The sequence below is a fragment of the Thunnus maccoyii genome, chromosome 24, assembly GCF_910596095.1.
Source record: "Thunnus maccoyii chromosome 24, fThuMac1.1, whole genome shotgun sequence".
NCBI classification, from domain to species: domain Eukaryota; kingdom Metazoa; phylum Chordata; class Actinopteri; order Scombriformes; family Scombridae; genus Thunnus; species Thunnus maccoyii.
The window spans coordinates 17,888,032-17,904,588 of NC_056556.1; the positions used below are offsets into that span (position 1 = coordinate 17,888,032).

The following is a 16,557-nucleotide window of genomic DNA, read 5'->3' on the forward strand; positions in this document are numbered from 1 at the left end:
AGGGATGTCGCTCATCAGACGCGCCTTCAACGCCCAGGCGGCAGCTGCGGGGAGAGCGTTCCGATGCATTCCTCCGTCGGAGAAATACCAGAGAGTGGGACTCCCGCGCACAGTTCTGCACAGACACGGAGGAAAACAAGAGAGAGGATCCCTACGTTAAACACGGCGGGCGGGCGCTTGTGGAGAAAAGTGAAAAAGCTTACAGCACCTGGTATTCCCAGGCGGTCTCCCATCCAAGTACTAACCAGGCCCGACCCTGCTTAGCTTCCGAGATCAGACGAGATCGGGCGTGTTCAGGGTGGTATGGCCGCAAGCTGTCCAAGGTACCACGCATGGGCCTTTTAAGCTGTCCAAGGTACCACGCATGGGCCTTTTAGGGATGTCGCTCGTCAGACGCGCCTTCAACGCCCAGGCGGCAGCTGCGCGGAGAGCGTTCCGATCCATTCCTCCGTCGGAGAAATACCAGAGTGGGACTCCCGCGCACAGTTCTGCACAGACACAGAGGAAAACAAGAGAGAGGATCCCTACGTTAAACACGGCGGGCGGGCGCTTGTGGAGAAAAGTGAAAAAGCTTACAGCACATGGTATTCCCAGGCGGTCTCCCATCCAAGTACTAACCAGGCCCGACCCTGCTTAGCTTCCGAGATCAGACGAGATCGGGCTTGTTCAGGGTGGTATGGCCGTAAGCTGCCCAAGGTACCACGCATGGGCCTTTTAAGCTGTCCAAGGTACCACGCATGGGCCTTTTAGGGATGTCGCTCATCAGACGCGCCTTCAACGCCCAGGCAGCTGCGGGGAGAGCGTTCCGATCCATTCCTCCGTCGGAGAAATACCAGAGAGTGGGACTCCCGCGCACAGTTCTGCACAGACACGGAGGAAAACAAGAGAGAGGATCCCTACGTTAAACACGGCGGGCGGGCGCTTGTGGAGAAAAGTGAAAAAGCTTACAGCACCTGGTATTCCCAGGCGGTCTCCCATCCAAGTACTAACCAGGCCCGACCCTGCTTAGCTTCCGAGATCAGACGAGATCGGGCGTGTTCAGGGTGGTATGGCCGTAAGCTGTCCAAGGTACCACGCATGGGCCTTTTAGGGATGTCGCTCGTCAGACGCGCCTTCAACGCCCAGGCGGCAGCTGCGGGGAGAGCGTTCCGATCCATTCCTCCGTCGGAGAAATACCAGAGAGTGGGACTCCCGCGCACAGTTCTGCACAGACACGGAGGAAAACAAGAGAGAGGATCCCTACGTTAAACACGGCGGGCGGGCGCTTGTGGAGAAAAGTGAAAAAGCTTACAGCACCTGGTATTCCCAGGCGGTCTCCCATCCAAGTACTAACCAGGCCCGACCCTGCTTAGCTTCCGAGATCAGACGAGATCGGGCGTGTTCAGGGTGGTATGGCCGTAAGCTGTCCAAGGTACCACGCATGGGCCTTTTAGGGATGTCGCTCGTCAGACGCGCCTTCAACGCCCAGGCGGCAGCTGCGGGGAGAGCGTTCCGATCCATTCCTCCGTCGGAGAAATACCAGAGTGGGACTCCCGCGCACAGTTCTGCACAGACACGGAGGAAAACAAGAGAGAGGATCCCTACGTTAAACACGGCGGGCGGGCGCTTGTGGAGAAAAGTGAAAAAGCTTACAGCACCTGGTATTCCCAGGCGGTCTCCCATCCAAGTACTAACCAGGCCCGACCCTGCTTAGCTTCCGAGATCAGACGAGATCGGGCGTGTTCAGGGTGGTATGGCCGTAAGCTGCCCAAGGTACCACGCATGGGCCTTTTAAGCTGTCCAAGGTACCACGCATGGGCCTTTTAGGGATGTCGCTCATCAGACGCGCCTTCAACGCCCAGGCGGCAGCTGCGGGGAGAGCGTTCCGATGCATTCCTCCGTCGGAGAAATACCAGAGAGTGGGACTCCCGCGCACAGTTCTGCACAGACACGGAGGAAAACAAGAGAGAGGATCCCTACGTTAAACACGGCGGGCGGGCGCTTGTGGAGAAAAGTGAAAAAGCTTACAGCACCTGGTATTCCCAGGCGGTCTCCCATCCAAGTACTAACCAGGCCCGACCCTGCTTAGCTTCCGAGATCAGACGAGATCGGGCGTGTTCAGGGTGGTATGGCCGCAAGCTGTCCAAGGTACCACGCATGGGCCTTTTAAGCTGTCCAAGGTACCACGCATGGGCCTTTTAGGGATGTCGCTCGTCAGACGCGCCTTCAACGCCCAGGCGGCAGCTGCGCGGAGAGCGTTCCGATCCATTCCTCCGTCGGAGAAATACCAGAGTGGGACTCCCGCGCACAGTTCTGCACAGACACAGAGGAAAACAAGAGAGAGGATCCCTACGTTAAACACGGCGGGCGGGCGCTTGTGGAGAAAAGTGAAAAAGCTTACAGCACATGGTATTCCCAGGCGGTCTCCCATCCAAGTACTAACCAGGCCCGACCCTGCTTAGCTTCCGAGATCAGACGAGATCGGGCTTGTTCAGGGTGGTATGGCCGTAAGCTGCCCAAGGTACCACGCATGGGCCTTTTAAGCTGTCCAAGGTACCACGCATGGGCCTTTTAGGGATGTCGCTCATCAGACGCGCCTTCAACGCCCAGGCAGCTGCGGGGAGAGCGTTCCGATCCATTCCTCCGTCGGAGAAATACCAGAGAGTGGGACTCCCGCGCACAGTTCTGCACAGACACGGAGGAAAACAAGAGAGAGGATCCCTACGTTAAACACGGCGGGCGGGCGCTTGTGGAGAAAAGTGAAAAAGCTTACAGCACCTGGTATTCCCAGGCGGTCTCCCATCCAAGTACTAACCAGGCCCGACCCTGCTTAGCTTCCGAGATCAGACGAGATCGGGCGTGTTCAGGGTGGTATGGCCGTAAGCTGTCCAAGGTACCACGCATGGGCCTTTTAGGGATGTCGCTCGTCAGACGCGCCTTCAACGCCCAGGCGGCAGCTGCGGGGAGAGCGTTCCGATCCATTCCTCCGTCGGAGAAATACCAGAGAGTGGGACTCCCGCGCACAGTTCTGCACAGACACGGAGGAAAACAAGAGAGAGGATCCCTACGTTAAACACGGCGGGCGGGCGCTTGTGGAGAAAAGTGAAAAAGCTTACAGCACCTGGTATTCCCAGGCGGTCTCCCATCCAAGTACTAACCAGGCCCGACCCTGCTTAGCTTCCGAGATCAGACGAGATCGGGCGTGTTCAGGGTGGTATGGCCGTAAGCTGTCCAAGGTACCACGCATGGGCCTTTTAGGGATGTCGCTCGTCAGACGCGCCTTCAACGCCCAGGCGGCAGCTGCGGGGAGAGCGTTCCGATCCATTCCTCCGTCGGAGAAATACCAGAGTGGGACTCCCGCGCACAGTTCTGCACAGACACGGAGGAAAACAAGAGAGAGGATCCCTACGTTAAACACGGCGGGTGGGCGCTTGTGGAGAAAAGTGAAAAAGCTTACAGCACCTGGTATTCCCAGGCGGTCTCCCATCCAAGTACTAACCAGGCCCGACCCTGCTTAGCTTCCGAGATCAGATGAGATCGGGCGTGTTCAGGGTGGTATGGCCGTAAGCTGTCCAAGGTACCACGCATGGGCCTTTTAAGCTGTCCAAGGTACCATGCATGGGCCTTTTAGGGATGTCGCTCGTCAGACGCGCCTTCAACGCCCAGGCGGCAGCTGCGGGGAGAGCGTTCCGATCCATTCCTCCGTCGGAGAAATACCAGAGTGGGACTCCCGCGCACAGTTCTGCACAGACACGGAGGAAAACAAGAGAGAGGATCCCTACGTTAAACACGGCGGGCGGGCGCTTGTGGAGAAAAGTGAAAAAGCTTACAGCACCTGGTATTCCCAGGCGGTCTCCCATCCAAGTACTAACCAGGCCCGACCCTGCTTAGCTTCCGAGATCAGACGAGATCGGGCGTGTTCAGGGTGGTATGGCCGTAAGCTGCCCAAGGTACCACGCATGGGCCTTTTAAGCTGTCCAAGGTACCACGCATGGGCCTTTTAGGGATGTCGCTCATCAGACGCGCCTTCAACGCCCAGGCGGCAGCTGCGGGGAGAGCGTTCCGATGCATTCCTCCGTCGGAGAAATACCAGAGAGTGGGACTCCCGCGCACAGTTCTGCACAGACACGGAGGAAAACAAGAGAGAGGATCCCTACGTTAAACACGGCGGGCGGGCGCTTGTGGAGAAAAGTGAAAAAGCTTACAGCACCTGGTATTCCCAGGCGGTCTCCCATCCAAGTACTAACCAGGCCCGACCCTGCTTAGCTTCCGAGATCAGACGAGATCGGGCGTGTTCAGGGTGGTATGGCCGCAAGCTGTCCAAGGTACCACGCATGGGCCTTTTAAGCTGTCCAAGGTACCACGCATGGGCCTTTTAGGGATGTCGCTCGTCAGACGCGCCTTCAACGCCCAGGCGGCAGCTGCGGGGAGAGCGTTCCGATCCATTCCTCCGTCGGAGAAATACCAGAGAGTGGGACTCCCGCGCACAGTTCTGCACAGACACGGAGGAAAACAAGAGAGAGGATCCCTACGTTAAACACGGCGGGCGGGCGCTTGTGGAGAAAAGTGAAAAACCTTACAGCACCTGGTATTCCCAGGCGGTCTCCCATCCAAGTACTAACCAGGCCTGACCCTGCTTAGCTTCCGAGATCAGACGAGATCGGGCGTGTTCAGGGTGGTATGGCCGTAAGCTGTCCAAGGTACCACGCATGGGCCTTTTAAGCTGTCCAAGGTACCACGCATGGGCCTTTTAGGGATGTCGCTCCTCAGACGCGCCTTCAACGCCCAGGCGGCAGCTGCGCGGAGAGCGTTCCGATCCATTCCTCCGTCGGAGAAATACCAGAGTGGGACTCCCGCGCACAGTTCTGCACAGACACAGAGGAAAACAAGAGAGAGGATCCCTACGTTAAACACGGCGGGCGGGCGCTTGTGGAGAAAAGTGAAAAAGCTTACAGCACCTGGTATTCCCAGGCGGTCTCCCATCCAAGTACTAACCAGGACCGACCCTGCTTAGCTTCCGAGATCAGACGAGATCAGTCGTGTTCAGGGTGGTATGGCCATAAGCTGTCCAAGGTACCACGCATGGGCCTTTTAGGGATGTCGCTCGTCAGACGCGCCTTCAACGCCCAGGCGGCAGCTGCGGGGAGAGCGTTCCGATCCATTCCTCCGTCGGAGAAATACCAGAGAGTGGGACTCCCGCGCACAGTTCTGCACAGACACGGAGGAAAACAAGAGAGAGGATCCCTACGTTAAACACGGCGGGCGCTTGTGGAGAAAAGTGAAAAAGCTTACAGCACCTGGTATTCCCAGGCGGTCTCCCATCCAAGTACTAACCAGGCCCGACCCTGCTTAGCTTCCAAGATCAGACGAGATTGGGCGTGTTCAGGGTGGTATGGCCGTAAGCTGTCCAAGGTACCACGCATGGGCCTTTTAAGCTGTCCAAGGTACCACGCATGGGCCTTTTAGGGATGTCGCTCCTCAGACGCGCCTTCAACGCCCAGGCGGCAGCTGCGCGGAGAGCGTTCCGATCCATTCCTCCGTCGGAGAAATACCAGAGTGGGACTCCCGCGCACAGTTCTGCACAGACACGGAGGAAAACAAGAGAGAGGATCCCTACGTTAAACACGGCGGGCGGGCGCTTGTGGAGAAAAGTGAAAAAGCTTACAGCACCTGGTATTCCCAGGCGGTCTCCCATCCAAGTACTAACCAGGCCCGACCCTGCTTAGCTTCCGAGATCAGACGAGATCGGGCGTGTTCAGGGTGGTATGGCCATAAGCTGTCCAAGGTACCACGCATGGGCCTTTTAAGCTGTCCAAGGTACCACGCATGGGCCTTTTAGGGATGTCGCTCGTCAGACGCGCCTTCAACGCCCAGGCGGCAGCTGCGGGGAGAGCGTTCCGATCCATTCCTCCGTCGGAGAAATACCAGAGAGTGGGACTCCCGCGCACAGTTCTGCACAGACACGGAGGAAAACAAGAGAGAGGATCCCTACGTTAAACACGGCGGGCGGGCGCTTGTGGAGAAAAGTGAAAAAGCTTACAGCACCTGGTATTCCCAGGCGGTCTCCCATCCAAGTACTAACCAGGCCCGACCCTGCTTAGCTTCCGAGATCAGACGAGATCGGGCGTGTTCAGGGTGGTATGGCCGTAAGCTGTCCAAGGTACCACGCATGGGCCTTTTAAGCTGTCCAAGGTACCATGCATGGGCCTTTTAGGGATGTCGCTCGTCAGACGCGCCTTCAACGCCCAGGCGGCAGCTGCGGGGAGAGCGTTCCGATGCATTCCTCCGTCGGAGAAATACCAGAGAGTGGGACTCCCGCGCACAGTTCTGCACAGACACGGAGGAAAACAAGAGAGAGGATCCCTACGTTAAACACGGCGGGCGGGCGCTTGTGGAGAAAAGTGAAAAAGCTTACAGCACCTGGTATTCCCAGGCGGTCTCCCATCCAAGTACTAACCAGGCCCGACCCTGCTTAGCTTCCGAGATCAGACGAGATCGGGCGTGTTCAGGGTGGTATGGCCGCAAGCTGTCCAAGGTACCACGCATCTGCCTTTTAAGCTGTCCAAGGTACCACGCATGGGCCTTTTAGGGATGTCGCTCGTCAGACGCGCCTTCAACGCCCAGGCGGCAGCTGCGGGGAGAGCGTTCCGATCCATTCCTCCGTCGGAGAAATACCAGAGTGGGACTCCCGCGCACAGTTCTGCACAGACACGGAGGAAAACAAGAGAGAGGATCCCTACGTTAAACACGGCGGGCGGGCGCTTGTGGAGAAAAGTGAAAAAGCTTACAGCACCTGGTATTCCCAGGCGGTCTCCCATCCAAGTACTAACCAGGCCCCACCCTGCTTAGCTTCCGAGATCAGACGAGATCGGGCGTGTTCAGGGTGGTATGGCCGTAAGCTGTCCAAGGTACCACGCATGGGCCTTTTAAGCTGTCCAAGGTACCACGCATGGGCCTTTTAGGGATGTCGCTCCTCAGACGCGCCTTCAACGCCCAGGCGGCAGCTGCGGGGAGAGCGTTCCGATCCATTCCTCCGTCGGAGAAATACCAGAGAGTGGGACTCCCGCGCACAGTTCTGCACAGACACGGAGGAAAACAAGAGAGAGGATCCCTACGTTAAACACGGCGGGCGGGCGCTTGTGGAGAAAAGTGAAAAAGCTTACAGCACCTGGTATTCCCAGGCGGTCTCCCATCCAAGTACTAACCAGGCCCGACCCTGCTTAGCTTCCAAGATCAGACGAGATCGGGCGTGTTCAGGGTGGTATGGCCGTAAGCTGTCCAAGGTACCACGCATGGGCCTTTTAAGCTGTCCAAGGTACCACGCATGGGCCTTTTAGGGATGTCGCTCGTCAGACGCGCCTTCAACGCCCAGGCGGCAGCTGCGGGGAGAGCGTTCCGATCCATTCCTCCGTCGGAGAAATACCAGAGAGTGGGACTCCCGCGCACAGTTCTGCACAGACACGGAGGAAAACAAGAGAGAGGATCCCTACGTTAAACACGGCGGGCGGGCGCTTGTGGAGAAAAGTGAAAAAGCTTACAGCACCTGGTATTCCCAGGCGGTCTCCCATCCAAGTACTAACCAGGCCCGACCCTGCTTAGCTTCCGAGATCAGACGAGATCGGGCGTGTTCAGGGTGGTATGGCCGTAAGCTGTCCAAGGTACCACGCATGGGCCTTTTAGGGATGTCGCTCGTCAGACGCGCCTTCAACGCCCAGGCGGCAGCTGCGGGGAGAGCGTTCCGATCCATTCCTCCGTCGGAGAAATACCAGAGTGGGACTCCCGCGCACAGTTCTGCACAGACACGGAGGAAAACAAGAGAGAGGATCCCTACGTTAAACACGGCGGGCGGGCGCTTGTGGAGAAAAGTGAAAAAGCTTACAGCACCTGGTATTCCCAGGCGGTCTCCCATCCAAGTACTAACCAGGCCCGACCCTGCTTAGCTTCCGAGATCAGATGAGATCGGGCGTGTTCAGGGTGGTATGGCCGTAAGCTGTCCAAGGTACCACGCATGGGCCTTTTAAGCTGTCCAAGGTACCATGCATGGGCCTTTTAGGGATGTCGCTCGTCAGACGCGCCTTCAACGCCCAGGCGGCAGCTGCGGGGAGAGCGTTCCGATCCATTCCTCCGTCGGAGAAATACCAGAGTGGGACTCCCGCGCACAGTTCTGCACAGACACGGAGGAAAACAAGAGAGAGGATCCCTACGTTAAACACGGCGGGCGGGCGCTTGTGGAGAAAAGTGAAAAAGCTTACAGCACCTGGTATTCCCAGGCGGTCTCCCATCCAAGTACTAACCAGGCCCGACCCTGCTTAGCTTCCGAGATCAGACGAGATCGGGCGTGTTCAGGGTGGTATGGCCGTAAGCTGTCCAAGGTACCACGCATGGGCCTTTTAAGCTGTCCAAGGTACCACGCATGGGCCTTTTAGGGATGTCGCTCCTCAGACGCGCCTTCAACGCCCAGGCGGCAGCTGCGCGGAGAGCGTTCCGATCCATTCCTCCGTCGGAGAAATACCAGAGTGGGACTCCCGCGCACAGTTCTGCACAGACACGGAGGAAAACAAGAGAGAGGATCCCTACGTTAAACACGGCGGGCGGGCGCTTGTGGAGAAAAGTGAAAAAGCTTACAGCACCTGGTATTCCCAGGCGGTCTCCCATCCAAGTACTAACCAGGCCCGACCCTGCTTAGCTTCCGAGATCAGACGAGATCGGGCGTGTTCAGGGTGGTATGGCCGTAAGCTGTCCAAGGTACCACGCATGGGCCTTTTAGGGATGTCGCTCGTCAGACGCGCCTTCAACGCCCAGGCGGCAGCTGCGGGGAGAGCGTTCCGATCCATTCCTCCGTCGGAGAAATACCAGAGAGTGTGACTCCCGCGCACAGTTCTGCACAGACACGGAGGAAAACAAGAGAGAGGATCCCTACGTTAAACACGGCGGGCGGGCGCTTGTGGAGAAAAGTGAAAAAGCTTACAGCACCTGGTATTCCCAGGCGGTCTCCCATCCAAGTACTAACCAGGCCCGACCCTGCTTAGCTTCCGAGATCAGACAAGATCGGGCGTGTTCAGGGTGGTATGGCCGTAAGCTGTCCAAGGTACCACGCATGGGCCTTTTAGGGATGTCGCTCGTCAGACGCGCCTTCAACGCCCAGGCGGCAGCTGCGGGGAGAGCGTTCCGATCCATTCCTCCGTCGGAGAAATACCAGAGTGGGACTCCCGCGCACAGTTCTGCACAGACACGGAGGAAAACAAGAGAGAGGATCCCTACGTTAAACACGGCGGGCGAGCGCTTGTGGAGAAAAGTGAAAAAGCTTACAGCACCTGGTATTCCCAGGCGGTCTCCCATCCAAGTACTAACCAGGCCCGACCCTGCTTAGCTTCCGAGATCAGATGAGATCGGGCGTGTTCAGGGTGGTATGGCCGTAAGCTGTCCAAGGTACCACGCATGGGCCTTTTAAGCTGTCCAAGGTACCATGCGTGGGCCTTTTAGGGATGTCGCTCGTCAGACGCGCCTTCAACGCCCAGGCGGCAGCTGCGGGGAGAGCGTTCCGATCCATTCCTCCGTCGGAGAAATACCAGAGTGGGACTCCCGCGCACAGTTCTGCACAGACACGGAGGAAAACAAGAGAGAGGATCCCTACGTTAAACACGGCGGGCGGGCGCTTGTGGAGAAAAGTGAAAAAGCTTACAGCACCTGGTATTCCCAGGCGGTCTCCCATCCAAGTACTAACCAGGCCCGACCCTGCTTAGCTTCCGAGATCAGATGAGATCGGGCGTGTTCAGGGTGGTATGGCCGTAAGCTGTCCAAGGTACCACGCATGGGCCTTTTAAGCTGTCCAAGGTACCATGCATGGGCCTTTTAGGGATGTCGCTCGTCAGACGCGCCTTCAACGCCCAGGCGGCAGCTGCGGGGAGAGCGTTCCGATCCATTCCTCCGTCGGAGAAATACCAGAGTGGGACTCCCGCGCACAGTTCTGCACAGACACGGAGGAAAACAAGAGAGAGGATCCCTACGTTAAACACGGCGGGCGGGCGCTTGTGGAGAAAAGTGAAAAAGCTTACAGCACCTGGTATTCCCAGGCGGTCTCCCATCCAAGTACTAACCAGGCCCGACCCTGCTTAGCTTCCGAGATCAGACGAGATCGGGCGTGTTCAGGGTGGTATGGCCGTAAGCTGTCCAAGGTACCACGCATGGGCCTTTTAAGCTGTCCAAGGTACCACGCATGGGCCTTTTAGGGATGTCGCTCCTCAGACGCGCCTTCAACGCCCAGGCGGCAGCTGCGCGGAGAGCGTTCCGATCCATTCCTCCGTCGGAGAAATACCAGAGTGGGACTCCCGCGCACAGTTCTGCACAGACACGGAGGAAAACAAGAGAGAGGATCCCTACGTTAAACACGGCGGGCGGGCGCTTGTGGAGAAAAGTGAAAAAGCTTACAGCACCTGGTATTCCCAGGCGGTCTCCCATCCAAGTACTAACCAGGCCCGACCCTGCTTAGCTTCCGAGATCAGACGAGATCGGGCGTGTTCAGGGTGGTATGGCCGTAAGCTGTCCAAGGTACCACGCATGGGCCTTTTAGGGATGTCGCTCGTCAGACGCGCCTTCAACGCCCAGGCGGCAGCTGCGGGGAGAGCGTTCCGATCCATTCCTCCGTCGGAGAAATACCAGAGAGTGTGACTCCCGCGCACAGTTCTGCACAGACACGGAGGAAAACTAGAGAGAGGATCCCTACGTTAAACACGGCGGGCGGGCGCTTGTGGAGAAAAGTGAAAAAGCTTACAGCACCTGGTATTCCCAGGCGGTCTCCCATCCAAGTACTAACCAGGCCCGACCCTGCTTAGCTTCCGAGATCAGACAAGATCGGGCGTGTTCAGGGTGGTATGGCCGTAAGCTGTCCAAGGTACCACGCATGGGCCTTTTAGGGATGTCGCTCGTCAGACGCGCCTTCAACGCCCAGGCGGCAGCTGCGGGGAGAGCGTTCCGATCCATTCCTCCGTCGGAGAAATACCAGAGTGGGACTCCCGCGCACAGTTCTGCACAGACACGGAGGAAAACAAGAGAGAGGATCCCTACGTTAAACACGGCGGGCGAGCGCTTGTGGAGAAAAGTGAAAAAGCTTACAGCACCTGGTATTCCCAGGCGGTCTCCCATCCAAGTACTAACCAGGCCCGACCCTGCTTAGCTTCCGAGATCAGATGAGATCGGGCGTGTTCAGGGTGGTATGGCCGTAAGCTGTCCAAGGTACCACGCATGGGCCTTTTAAGCTGTCCAAGGTACCATGCATGGGCCTTTTAGGGATGTCGCTCGTCAGACGCGCCTTCAACGCCCAGGCGGCAGCTGCGGGGAGAGCGTTCCGATCCATTCCTCCGTCGGAGAAATACCAGAGTGGGACTCCCGCGCACAGTTCTGCACAGACACGGAGGAAAACAAGAGAGAGGATCCCTACGTTAAACACGGCGGGCGAGCGCTTGTGGAGAAAAGTGAAAAAGCTTACAGCACCTGGTATTCCCAGGCGGTCTCCCATCCAAGTACTAACCAGGCCCGACCCTGCTTAGCTTCCGAGATCAGATGAGATCGGGCGTGTTCAGGGTGGTATGGCCGTAAGCTGTCCAAGGTACCACGCATGGGCCTTTTAGGGATGTCGCTCGTCAGACGCGCCTTCAACGCCCAGGCGGCAGCTGCGGGGAGAGCGTTCCGATCCATTCCTCCGTCGGAGAAATACCAGAGAGTGGGACTCCCGCGCACAGTTCTGCACAGACACGGAGGAAAACAAGAGAGAGGATCCCTACGTTAAACACGGCGGGCGGGCGCTTGTGGAGAAAAGTGAAAAAGCTTACAGCACCTGGTATTCCCAGGCGGTCTCCCATCCAAGTACTAACCAGGCCCGACCCTGCTTAGCTTCCGAGATCAGATGAAATCGGGCGTGTTCAGGGTGGTATGGCCGTAAGCTGTCCAAGGTACCACGCATGGGCCTTTTAAGCTGTCCAAGGTACCATGCATGGGCCTTTTAGGGATGTCGCTCGTCAGACGCGCCTTCAACGCCCAGGCGGCAGCTGCGGGGAGAGCGTTCCGATCCATTCCTCCGTCGGAGAAATACCAGAGTGGGACTCCCGCGCACAGTTCTGCACAGACACGGAGGAAAACAAGAGAGAGGATCCCTACGTTAAACACGGCGGGCGGGCGCTTGTGGAGAAAAGTGAAAAAGCTTACAGCACCTGGTATTCCCAGGCGGTCTCCCATCCAAGTACTAACCAGGCCCGACCCTGCTTAGCTTCCGAGATCAGACGAGATCGGGCGTGTTCAGGGTGGTATGGCCGTAAGCTGCCCAAGGTACCACGCATGGGCCTTTTAAGCTGTCCAAGGTACCACGCATGGGCCTTTTAGGGATGTCGCTCATCAGACGCGCCTTCAACGCCCAGGCGGCAGCTGCGGGGAGAGCGTTCCGATCCATTCCTCCGTCGGAGAAATACCAGAGAGTGGGACTCCCGCGCACAGTTCTGCACAGACACGGAGGAAAACAAGAGAGAGGATCCCTACGTTAAACACGGCGGGCGGGCGCTTGTGGAGAAAAGTGAAAAAGCTTACAGCACCTGGTATTCCCAGGCGGTCTCCCATCCAAGTACTAACCAGGCCCGACCCTGCTTAGCTTCCGAGATCAGACGAGATCGGGCGTGTTCAGGGTGGTATGGCCGTAAGCTGTCCAAGGTACCACGCATGGGCCTTTTAGGGATGTCGCTCGTCAGACGCGCCTTCAACGCCCAGGCGGCAGCTGCGGGGAGAGCGTTCCGATCCATTCCTCCGTCGGAGAAATACCAGAGAGTGGGACTCCCGCGCACAGTTCTGCACAGACACGGAGGAAAACAAGAGAGAGGATCCCTACGTTAAACACGGCGGGCGGGCGCTTGTGGAGAAAAGTGAAAAAGCTTACAGCACCTGGTATTCCCAGGCGGTCTCCCATCCAAGTACTAACCAGGCCCTACCCTGCTTAGCTTCCGAGATCAGACGAGATCGGGCGTGTTCAGGGTGGTATGGCCGTAAGCTGTCCAAGGTACCACGCATGGGCCTTTTAAGCTGTCCAAGGTACCACGCATGGGCCTTTTAGGGATGTCGCTCGTCAGACGCGCCTTCAACGCCCAGGCGGCAGCTGCGGGGAGAGCGTTCCGATCCATTCCTCCGTCGGAGAAATACCAGAGTGGGACTCCCGCGCACAGTTCTGCACAGACACGGAGGAAAACAAGAGAGAGGATCCCTACGTTAAACACGGCGGGCGGGCGCTTGTGGAGAAAAGTGAAAAAGCTTACAGCACCTGGTATTCCCAGGCGGTCTCCCATCCAAGTACTAACCAGGCCCGACCCTGCTTAGCTTCCGAGATCAGACGAGATCGGGCGTGTTCAGGGTGGTATGGCCGCAAGCTGTCCAAGGTACCACGCATGGGCCTTTTAAGCTGTCCAAGGTACCACGCATGGGCCTTTTAGGGATGTCGCTCGTCAGACGCGCCTTCAACGCCCAGGCAGCTGCGGGGAGAGCGTTCCGATCCATTCCTCCGACGGAGAAATACCAGAGAGTGGGACTCCCGCGCACAGTTCTGCACAGACACGGAGGAAAACAAGAGAGAGGATCCCTACGTTAAACACGGCGGGCGGGCGCTTGTGGAGAAAAGTGAAAAAGCTTACAGCACCTGGTATTCCCAGGCGGTCTCCCATCCAAGTACTAACCAGGCCCGACCCTGCTTAGCTTCCGAGATCAGACGAGATCGGGCGTGTTCAGGGTGGTATGGCCGTAAGCTGTCCAAGGTACCACGCATGGGCCTTTTAGGGATGTCGCTCGTCAGACGCGCCTTCAACGCCCAGGCGGCAGCTGCGGGGAGAGCGTTCCGATCCATTCCTCCGTCGGAGAAATACCAGAGAGTGGGACTCCCGCGCACAGTTCTGCACAGACACGGAGGAAAACAAGAGAGAGGATCCCTACGTTAAACACGGCGGGCGGGCGCTTGTGGAGAAAAGTGAAAAAGCTTACAGCACCTGGTATTCCCAGGCGGTCTCCCATCCAAGTACTAACCAGGCCTGACCCTGCTTAGCTTCCGAGATCAGACGAGATCGGGCGTGTTCAGGGTGGTATGGCCGTAAGCTGTCCAAGGTACCACGCATGGGCCTTTTAGGGATGTCGCTCGTCAGACGCGCCTTCAACGCCCAGGCAGCTGCGGGGAGAGCGTTCCGATCCATTCCTCCGTCGGAGAAATACCAGAGAGTGGGACTCCCGCGCACAGTTCTGCACAGACACGGAGGAAAACAAGAGAGAGGATCCCTACGTTAAACACGGCGGGCGGGCGCTTGTGGAGAAAAGTGAAAAAGCTTACAGCACCTGGTATTCCCAGGCGGTCTCCCATCCAAGTACTAACCAGGACCGACCCTGCTTAGCTTCCGAGATCAGACGAGATCAGTCGTGTTCAGGGTGGTATGGCCATAAGCTGTCCAAGGTACCACGCATGGGCCTTTTAGGGATGTCGCTCGTCAGACGCGCCTTCAACGCCCAGGCGGCAGCTGCGGGGAGAGCGTTCCGATCCATTCCTCCGTCGGAGAAATACCAGAGAGTGGGACTCCCGCGCACAGTTCTGCACAGACACGGAGGAAAACAAGAGAGAGGATCCCTACGTTAAACACGGCGGGCGGGCGCTTGTGGAGAAAAGTGAAAAAGCTTACAGCACCTGGTATTCCCAGGCGGTCTCCCATCCAAGTACTAACCAGGCCCGACCCTGCTTAGCTTCCGAGATCAGACGAGATCGGGCGTGTTCAGGGTGGTATGGCCGTAAGCTGTCCAAGGTACCACGCATGGGCCTTTTAGGGATGTCGCTCGTCAGACGCGCCTTCAACGCCCAGGCGGCAGCTGCGGGGAGAGCGTTCCGATCCATTCCTCCGTCGGAGAAATACCAGAGTGGGACTCCCGCGCACAGTTCTGCACAGACACGGAGGAAAACAAGAGAGAGGATCCCTACGTTAAACACGGCGGGCGGGCGCTTGTGGAGAAAAGTGAAAAAGCTTACAGCACCTGGTATTCCCAGGCGGTCTCCCATCCAAGTACTAACCAGGACCGACCCTGCTTAGCTTCCGAGATCAGATGAGATCGGGCGTGTTCAGGGTGGTATGGCCGTAAGCTGTCCAAGGTACCACGCATGGGCCTTTTAGGGATGTCGCTCGTCAGACGCGCCTTCAACGCCCAGGCGGCAGCTGCGGGGAGAGCGTTCCGATCCATTCCTCCGTCGGAGAAATACCAGAGAGTGGGACTCCCGCGCACAGTTCTGCATAGACACGGAGGAAAACAAGAGAGAGGATCCCTACGTTAAACACGGCGGGCGGGCGCTTGTGGAGAAAAGTGAAAAAGCTTACAGCACCTGGTATTCCCAGGCGGTCTCCCATCCAAGTACTAACCAGGCCCGACCCTGCTTAGCTTCCAAGATCAGACGAGATCGGGCGTGTTCAGGGTGGTATGGCCGTAAGCTGTCCAAGGTACCACGCATGGGCCTTTTAAGCTGTCCAAGGTACCACGCATGGGCCTTTTAGGGATGTCGCTCCTCAGACGCGCCTTCAACGCCCAGGCGGCAGCTGCGCGGAGAGCGTTCCGATCCATTCCTCCGTCGGAGAAATACCAGAGTGGGACTCCCGCGCACAGTTCTGCACAGACACGGAGGAAAACAAGAGAGAGGATCCCTACGTTAAACACGGCGGGCGGGCGCTTGTGGAGAAAAGTGAAAAAGCTTACAGCACCTGGTATTCCCAGGCGGTCTCCCATCCAAGTACTAACCAGGCCCGACCCTGCTTAGCTTCCGAGATCAGACGAGATCGGGCGTGTTCAGGGTGGTATGGCCGTAAGCTGTCCAAGGTACCACGCATGGGCCTTTTAGGGATGTCGCTCGTCAGACGCGCCTTCAACGCCCAGGCGGCAGCTGCGGGGAGAGCGTTCCGATCCATTCCTCCGTCGGAGAAATACCAGAGAGTGGGACTCCCGCGCACAGTTCTGCACAGACACGGAGGAAAACAAGAGAGAGGATCCCTACGTTAAACACGGCGGGCGGGCGCTTGTGGAGAAAAGTGAAAAAGCTTACAGCACCTGGTATTCCCAGGCGGTCTCCCATCCAAGTACTAACCAGGCCCGACCCTGCTTAGCTTCCGAGATCAGACGAGATCGGGCGTGTTCAGGGTGGTATGGCCGTAAGCTGTCCAAGGTACCACGCATGGGCCTTTTAGGGATGTCGCTCGTCAGACGCGCCTTCAACGCCCAGGCGGCAGCTGCGGGGAGAGCGTTCCGATCCATTCCTCCGTCGGAGAAATACCAGAGTGGGACTCCCGCGCACAGTTCTGCACAGACACGGAGGAAAACAAGAGAGAGGATCCCTACGTTAAACACGGCGGGCGGGCGCTTGTGGAGAAAAGTGAAAAAGCTTACAGCACCTGGTATTCCCAGGCGGTCTCCCATCCAAGTACTAACCAGGCCCTACCCTGCTTAGCTTCCGAGATCAGACGAGATCGGGCGTGTTCAGGGTGGTATGGCCGTAAGCTGTCCAAGGTACCACGCATGGGCCTTTTAAGCTGT

The 16,557-nt window shown here is 57.7% G+C and overlaps 46 non-coding genes across 46 annotated transcripts; all 46 read right to left on the minus strand.

Annotated features, from left to right (window-relative positions):
• Positions 1-196: 196 nt before the first annotated feature.
• LOC121893345 lies at positions 197-315 on the minus strand. The gene has a single exon (XR_006095253.1). It is a non-coding gene; the product is annotated as a 5S ribosomal RNA (ribosomal RNA).
• Positions 316-569: 254 nt separating this feature from the next.
• Positions 570-688, minus strand: LOC121892827. Its single transcript, XR_006094792.1, has one exon. It is a non-coding gene; the product is annotated as a 5S ribosomal RNA (ribosomal RNA).
• A 253-nt stretch (positions 689-941) lies between these two features.
• Positions 942-1,060, minus strand: LOC121893172. The gene has a single exon (XR_006095085.1). It is a non-coding gene; the product is annotated as a 5S ribosomal RNA (ribosomal RNA).
• Positions 1,061-1,284: 224 nt separating this feature from the next.
• On the minus strand, positions 1,285-1,403 carry LOC121893173. Its single transcript, XR_006095086.1, has one exon. It is a non-coding gene; the product is annotated as a 5S ribosomal RNA (ribosomal RNA).
• A 222-nt stretch (positions 1,404-1,625) lies between these two features.
• Positions 1,626-1,744, minus strand: LOC121893174. The gene has a single exon (XR_006095087.1). It is a non-coding gene; the product is annotated as a 5S ribosomal RNA (ribosomal RNA).
• Positions 1,745-2,000: 256 nt separating this feature from the next.
• LOC121893346 lies at positions 2,001-2,119 on the minus strand. Its single transcript, XR_006095254.1, has one exon. It is a non-coding gene; the product is annotated as a 5S ribosomal RNA (ribosomal RNA).
• A 254-nt stretch (positions 2,120-2,373) lies between these two features.
• LOC121892828 lies at positions 2,374-2,492 on the minus strand. Its single transcript, XR_006094793.1, has one exon. It is a non-coding gene; the product is annotated as a 5S ribosomal RNA (ribosomal RNA).
• Positions 2,493-2,745: 253 nt separating this feature from the next.
• On the minus strand, positions 2,746-2,864 carry LOC121893175. The gene has a single exon (XR_006095088.1). It is a non-coding gene; the product is annotated as a 5S ribosomal RNA (ribosomal RNA).
• Positions 2,865-3,088: 224 nt separating this feature from the next.
• LOC121893176 lies at positions 3,089-3,207 on the minus strand. Its single transcript, XR_006095089.1, has one exon. It is a non-coding gene; the product is annotated as a 5S ribosomal RNA (ribosomal RNA).
• Positions 3,208-3,429: 222 nt separating this feature from the next.
• LOC121892729 lies at positions 3,430-3,548 on the minus strand. Its single transcript, XR_006094697.1, has one exon. It is a non-coding gene; the product is annotated as a 5S ribosomal RNA (ribosomal RNA).
• Positions 3,549-3,802: 254 nt separating this feature from the next.
• LOC121893177 lies at positions 3,803-3,921 on the minus strand. The gene has a single exon (XR_006095090.1). It is a non-coding gene; the product is annotated as a 5S ribosomal RNA (ribosomal RNA).
• A 256-nt stretch (positions 3,922-4,177) lies between these two features.
• Positions 4,178-4,296, minus strand: LOC121893347. Its single transcript, XR_006095255.1, has one exon. It is a non-coding gene; the product is annotated as a 5S ribosomal RNA (ribosomal RNA).
• Positions 4,297-4,552: 256 nt separating this feature from the next.
• Positions 4,553-4,671, minus strand: LOC121892800. Its single transcript, XR_006094765.1, has one exon. It is a non-coding gene; the product is annotated as a 5S ribosomal RNA (ribosomal RNA).
• Positions 4,672-4,925: 254 nt separating this feature from the next.
• On the minus strand, positions 4,926-5,044 carry LOC121892855. The gene has a single exon (XR_006094819.1). It is a non-coding gene; the product is annotated as a 5S ribosomal RNA (ribosomal RNA).
• A 220-nt stretch (positions 5,045-5,264) lies between these two features.
• LOC121893368 lies at positions 5,265-5,383 on the minus strand. Its single transcript, XR_006095276.1, has one exon. It is a non-coding gene; the product is annotated as a 5S ribosomal RNA (ribosomal RNA).
• Positions 5,384-5,637: 254 nt separating this feature from the next.
• On the minus strand, positions 5,638-5,756 carry LOC121893336. The gene has a single exon (XR_006095244.1). It is a non-coding gene; the product is annotated as a 5S ribosomal RNA (ribosomal RNA).
• Positions 5,757-6,012: 256 nt separating this feature from the next.
• LOC121893179 lies at positions 6,013-6,131 on the minus strand. The gene has a single exon (XR_006095092.1). It is a non-coding gene; the product is annotated as a 5S ribosomal RNA (ribosomal RNA).
• Positions 6,132-6,387: 256 nt separating this feature from the next.
• On the minus strand, positions 6,388-6,506 carry LOC121893348. The gene has a single exon (XR_006095256.1). It is a non-coding gene; the product is annotated as a 5S ribosomal RNA (ribosomal RNA).
• Positions 6,507-6,760: 254 nt separating this feature from the next.
• LOC121893318 lies at positions 6,761-6,879 on the minus strand. Its single transcript, XR_006095226.1, has one exon. It is a non-coding gene; the product is annotated as a 5S ribosomal RNA (ribosomal RNA).
• A 256-nt stretch (positions 6,880-7,135) lies between these two features.
• LOC121892483 lies at positions 7,136-7,254 on the minus strand. Its single transcript, XR_006094458.1, has one exon. It is a non-coding gene; the product is annotated as a 5S ribosomal RNA (ribosomal RNA).
• A 256-nt stretch (positions 7,255-7,510) lies between these two features.
• Positions 7,511-7,629, minus strand: LOC121893180. Its single transcript, XR_006095093.1, has one exon. It is a non-coding gene; the product is annotated as a 5S ribosomal RNA (ribosomal RNA).
• A 222-nt stretch (positions 7,630-7,851) lies between these two features.
• LOC121892844 lies at positions 7,852-7,970 on the minus strand. The gene has a single exon (XR_006094808.1). It is a non-coding gene; the product is annotated as a 5S ribosomal RNA (ribosomal RNA).
• A 254-nt stretch (positions 7,971-8,224) lies between these two features.
• Positions 8,225-8,343, minus strand: LOC121893181. The gene has a single exon (XR_006095094.1). It is a non-coding gene; the product is annotated as a 5S ribosomal RNA (ribosomal RNA).
• A 254-nt stretch (positions 8,344-8,597) lies between these two features.
• On the minus strand, positions 8,598-8,716 carry LOC121893182. The gene has a single exon (XR_006095095.1). It is a non-coding gene; the product is annotated as a 5S ribosomal RNA (ribosomal RNA).
• A 224-nt stretch (positions 8,717-8,940) lies between these two features.
• LOC121892565 lies at positions 8,941-9,059 on the minus strand. Its single transcript, XR_006094540.1, has one exon. It is a non-coding gene; the product is annotated as a 5S ribosomal RNA (ribosomal RNA).
• Positions 9,060-9,281: 222 nt separating this feature from the next.
• LOC121892941 lies at positions 9,282-9,400 on the minus strand. Its single transcript, XR_006094858.1, has one exon. It is a non-coding gene; the product is annotated as a 5S ribosomal RNA (ribosomal RNA).
• Positions 9,401-9,654: 254 nt separating this feature from the next.
• Positions 9,655-9,773, minus strand: LOC121892952. Its single transcript, XR_006094869.1, has one exon. It is a non-coding gene; the product is annotated as a 5S ribosomal RNA (ribosomal RNA).
• Positions 9,774-10,027: 254 nt separating this feature from the next.
• Positions 10,028-10,146, minus strand: LOC121893183. Its single transcript, XR_006095096.1, has one exon. It is a non-coding gene; the product is annotated as a 5S ribosomal RNA (ribosomal RNA).
• A 254-nt stretch (positions 10,147-10,400) lies between these two features.
• Positions 10,401-10,519, minus strand: LOC121893184. Its single transcript, XR_006095097.1, has one exon. It is a non-coding gene; the product is annotated as a 5S ribosomal RNA (ribosomal RNA).
• Positions 10,520-10,743: 224 nt separating this feature from the next.
• On the minus strand, positions 10,744-10,862 carry LOC121892566. Its single transcript, XR_006094541.1, has one exon. It is a non-coding gene; the product is annotated as a 5S ribosomal RNA (ribosomal RNA).
• Positions 10,863-11,084: 222 nt separating this feature from the next.
• On the minus strand, positions 11,085-11,203 carry LOC121892964. The gene has a single exon (XR_006094880.1). It is a non-coding gene; the product is annotated as a 5S ribosomal RNA (ribosomal RNA).
• A 254-nt stretch (positions 11,204-11,457) lies between these two features.
• On the minus strand, positions 11,458-11,576 carry LOC121892975. The gene has a single exon (XR_006094891.1). It is a non-coding gene; the product is annotated as a 5S ribosomal RNA (ribosomal RNA).
• A 224-nt stretch (positions 11,577-11,800) lies between these two features.
• Positions 11,801-11,919, minus strand: LOC121893338. Its single transcript, XR_006095246.1, has one exon. It is a non-coding gene; the product is annotated as a 5S ribosomal RNA (ribosomal RNA).
• Positions 11,920-12,173: 254 nt separating this feature from the next.
• LOC121893185 lies at positions 12,174-12,292 on the minus strand. Its single transcript, XR_006095098.1, has one exon. It is a non-coding gene; the product is annotated as a 5S ribosomal RNA (ribosomal RNA).
• Positions 12,293-12,548: 256 nt separating this feature from the next.
• On the minus strand, positions 12,549-12,667 carry LOC121893186. Its single transcript, XR_006095099.1, has one exon. It is a non-coding gene; the product is annotated as a 5S ribosomal RNA (ribosomal RNA).
• A 224-nt stretch (positions 12,668-12,891) lies between these two features.
• On the minus strand, positions 12,892-13,010 carry LOC121893249. Its single transcript, XR_006095160.1, has one exon. It is a non-coding gene; the product is annotated as a 5S ribosomal RNA (ribosomal RNA).
• Positions 13,011-13,264: 254 nt separating this feature from the next.
• Positions 13,265-13,383, minus strand: LOC121893350. The gene has a single exon (XR_006095258.1). It is a non-coding gene; the product is annotated as a 5S ribosomal RNA (ribosomal RNA).
• A 253-nt stretch (positions 13,384-13,636) lies between these two features.
• On the minus strand, positions 13,637-13,755 carry LOC121893187. The gene has a single exon (XR_006095100.1). It is a non-coding gene; the product is annotated as a 5S ribosomal RNA (ribosomal RNA).
• Positions 13,756-13,979: 224 nt separating this feature from the next.
• On the minus strand, positions 13,980-14,098 carry LOC121892613. Its single transcript, XR_006094586.1, has one exon. It is a non-coding gene; the product is annotated as a 5S ribosomal RNA (ribosomal RNA).
• A 221-nt stretch (positions 14,099-14,319) lies between these two features.
• On the minus strand, positions 14,320-14,438 carry LOC121892856. The gene has a single exon (XR_006094820.1). It is a non-coding gene; the product is annotated as a 5S ribosomal RNA (ribosomal RNA).
• A 224-nt stretch (positions 14,439-14,662) lies between these two features.
• Positions 14,663-14,781, minus strand: LOC121893188. Its single transcript, XR_006095101.1, has one exon. It is a non-coding gene; the product is annotated as a 5S ribosomal RNA (ribosomal RNA).
• A 222-nt stretch (positions 14,782-15,003) lies between these two features.
• On the minus strand, positions 15,004-15,122 carry LOC121893398. Its single transcript, XR_006095304.1, has one exon. It is a non-coding gene; the product is annotated as a 5S ribosomal RNA (ribosomal RNA).
• A 224-nt stretch (positions 15,123-15,346) lies between these two features.
• Positions 15,347-15,465, minus strand: LOC121892484. Its single transcript, XR_006094459.1, has one exon. It is a non-coding gene; the product is annotated as a 5S ribosomal RNA (ribosomal RNA).
• A 254-nt stretch (positions 15,466-15,719) lies between these two features.
• On the minus strand, positions 15,720-15,838 carry LOC121893190. The gene has a single exon (XR_006095103.1). It is a non-coding gene; the product is annotated as a 5S ribosomal RNA (ribosomal RNA).
• Positions 15,839-16,062: 224 nt separating this feature from the next.
• On the minus strand, positions 16,063-16,181 carry LOC121893191. Its single transcript, XR_006095104.1, has one exon. It is a non-coding gene; the product is annotated as a 5S ribosomal RNA (ribosomal RNA).
• Positions 16,182-16,403: 222 nt separating this feature from the next.
• Positions 16,404-16,522, minus strand: LOC121893261. The gene has a single exon (XR_006095172.1). It is a non-coding gene; the product is annotated as a 5S ribosomal RNA (ribosomal RNA).
• Between the last annotated feature and the right edge of the window lie 35 nt (positions 16,523-16,557).